Here is a 3,312-nt window from a genome sequence, read left to right as displayed (position 1 = left end):
AGCATCATGATAGATGGTAAAGAGGTTAAGATTGTTAACAACTCCAGTTTGCTTGGCTCCACAATTAACACTCTTGGTACCAGCAGCCAGGAAATAAAGATAAATTTTATTGGGAAAGCCTGCTGTCAGAGACCTCTCCAGAGTACTGAAGAGCAATGATGTCAGTCTAGAGACTAAGGCATGCCTGAGCCAGGCCATAGTCTTTGCAAGTACTTGCTATGCATCAGAAAGTTGGACAATGACTAGGGAAGATAGAAGGAGAATTGATGCCTTTGAGCTGTGGTGCTGGAGAAGAGTATTGAATATACCATGGACTGCTAGGAGAACAAACAGATTTGTCCTAGAGAGGGTGAAATCAAAAGACTCTTTGGAGGCAAGGATTCTGAAACTTTGTCTGACATACTTTGGGCATGTTGCAAGGAGGAATCAGTTCTTGGAGAGGAACGTCATGCTTGGGGGATGGAGGGACAGTGCAAGAGAGAAAGACCCTGGATAAGTTGTATTGATTCAGTGTCAGGGGTAATGGGGGTAGGTGTGTCAGAGATGGTAAAGTTGGCAAAGAATAGAGCAGGGTTCAGTCCATAGGGGTCACTATGAGCTGCAAGTGACTCAATGGCACATAACAACATAATTAGAAAGGAGAGGTTCCACTTTATGGTGACAGGAAACATACTTAGGGACTCATACTCAGAGAAAAAGCCTTAGCCATATAATAAAGATTGGCATATGTCCATTTACATACTTTAAAGGAAAATAAAATATATTAGGTGTGTGTACACAGGGGTTTTTTTCTATATCTCTTTAATTACCTTTTTTAATCAATAAGCTAACTCCTGGTACCAATTATACTAGATAAAGATTAATTGTACTGGATTTCTTTATGTAACAGTAAAGCTAGAGGCACTCCACATTAATTGAGGTAGTACAAATAAGACTTTAAAATTTTTAAAAATCAAGTGATGGGAGAAAAGGACACTCTGAAGCAATAAGAGATTTATGCCTTATGTTTGTTATAACAAAACTTAGAGCTTTCCTGGCAAAAAAATGTTGAACGAGATGGATCATGTAATTTGTTACTGTGTTGTTAGGTACTACTAAGTCAGTTCTGACTCATGGTGGCCCCAGATATAGCAGAATAAAACACGGGTTCTGTCTTGTGCCATTCTCAAAATTGTTGATTTGTTTGAGCATATTGTTGCAACCACAATGTCAGTCTATCTCATTGAGAGTGTTCTTTTTCACTGACCCTCTACTCCACCAAGGTTATATCCTTCTCCAAGGACTGGTTTCCTCTGATCACATCCAGAGTAGGTAATATGAAGTTTTCTCTTTCTCAATTTAAAGAGCAATTTTTTAAATCTTTTTTTTTAAACTTTAAATGGCTAGTGGGAAAGATTTGTGCTTGTGATCAGCTCTTAATTTCAATTTTTAAATCAAAGCGTCCCTGAAAACGGTCTTTCTCATTGTACCCAATGTTTTCACCATACGCCTTACACTCAACGTGAATTTCAGTGTCCATGGTGAGGTTGGTGAACTGTACGGCCAGCAGAGGCTGCAGGTACTTGGGCTGCAGAAGCTTGCCGTAGTAGGGGTAGTACTGCAGAGGAAAACCAGGGTAGCCACCTAGTCCATAATATTCCATGTTTCCAACTTTATCCTTATCTTCATCGCGCTTGCCAGTGCACTGAACAGGCAGGACATAAGGATTATACTTCATCAGTGAGAAACTTTGCAAAGTCTCGTTCTTGGGAGGCTTAGGTTTGAAGCCCAGAACTCGGTTGAGCTTTATGATGACACATGGTTTGCCATCTTTGTAGCCAAAACTCTCATCATTTATTCCAGAGCAGTTTCCCAACCAGGCAAGCTTGAACCTGCAGACTTTCTGCTCTCCTCGTTCATTGTTATATTCTCCTCGCTCTTTGAAGTCACTGGGCACATTGCCACAGTCTTCAAAAATCATATCCTTCTGGGCTGTGTCTTTGTACTTGTCCAGGAATCTATGTTCAGCACATAGGGCTCATAGTTCTTGGGGTCTAATGGGCGAAAGGAAATTTCTGTCTTTTGGATCTGCGGAATCTGAGTCAATCCTGGTGGGGCCACGCGGTCCTGATAGGTAGGCTTAAATTCACTGATGGTGAGTAGCGACACCTGGATGGTTCCGATGAAGATGCCAGCCAAGCAGCCGTAGAATATTACGTAGAAGAGAAGGATCTTAAACCAACTGCCACCGGTCCTGCCCAAAACCTCCTCTTTCTCCGAGTTCCAGATGAATTTCTTCCAGCCTCCTTCTTCCTTGGCTTTTCCCCGGGCCATGGTGGTGGGTCAGCAGCTGCCGCGGAGGCTGAGGGTGGCTGACTGCGGCGCGCGCCCTGGCGTCCTCTTTCGGCTGCCGCTGGCGTGCCCGGCCTGGCGCTGCACAGGCTGTCCTCGCTGCTGCAGCTGCGGCTCTCCAATTTAAAGAGCATTTTGACTGTACTTCTTCCAAGAAGTGTTGAAAAAAAAGAATGTATTTGTTCCTTTGTCTGGAAATATACAATAAATTTCATGTTCTTTTTAAACAATGTAATTTCAGTTCATAAGTTTGTCTTTAGGTTTCCTTATTCATTTCTCAGCTTTCAGATATAAATGAGGCAGTTGAAAACCCCATGGATTGGGTGAGGTATGCCTTAGTCATAGTGAAATCTTTGCTTTTTAATAATTTTAAGAGGCAGAAGGTTTGCCCATTGTAATTTGGTTTTTTGGTTTCTTCACCACTGTTTCCATGGACACTGTGGATTCAAATAAAATGAAACTCTTGAAAAATGTAACCTTCTCTGTATTTATCATGATGTTGTTCGTTGATATAGTTGTAAGAATTCTCATATTCTTTATGTTTAGGTTTGATACACATTGAAGGCCGTAGTCTTCAAGCTTCATCAATATGTGCTTTCAGATTATTTGTCCTATACTTAGATTGAATATGATAAAATTATACAGCCCTGACATATCTTTCTTGATTTTTGACCATGCAGTATCCTCTCATTCTGTTGGAGTGACTGCTTCTTGGGTCTGTGTTCATGTTCCTCATGAGCACAATTCAGTGTTTGGATCATCTATCAACATACTTCAACTCTCCTCTACTTAAGATAAATACACCAAGAATGTTACTATTTCCCTTACCAACAACCCTCTATTTCTAAATCTCTTTCACATTTATCTTTATTTTACATTGCTGCTGTTGTTATTGTTGTGTACCAAAGAGTCAGAACCCATCCAAAGCTGACCATCCAGCAGGTTTTCAAAGGCAGTTAATCAGATGGGAGGTGCCACTAG

General features: G+C 41.1%; 1 pseudogene; it reads right to left on the bottom strand.

Moving 5' to 3' along the window:
- Nucleotides 1-1,408: 1,408 nt before the first annotated feature.
- Nucleotides 1,409-2,313, bottom strand: LOC102877129 (annotated as a pseudogene).
- Nucleotides 2,314-3,312: the final 999 nt, after the last annotated feature.

This window comes from Elephantulus edwardii, unplaced genomic scaffold, assembly GCF_000299155.1.
Source record: "Elephantulus edwardii isolate Elephantulus edwardi_28Jun2011 unplaced genomic scaffold, EleEdw1.0 scaffold00437, whole genome shotgun sequence".
Lineage (NCBI taxonomy): Eukaryota > Metazoa > Chordata > Mammalia > Macroscelidea > Macroscelididae > Elephantulus > Elephantulus edwardii.
This window is presented reverse-complemented; position numbering and strand designations above follow the sequence as displayed.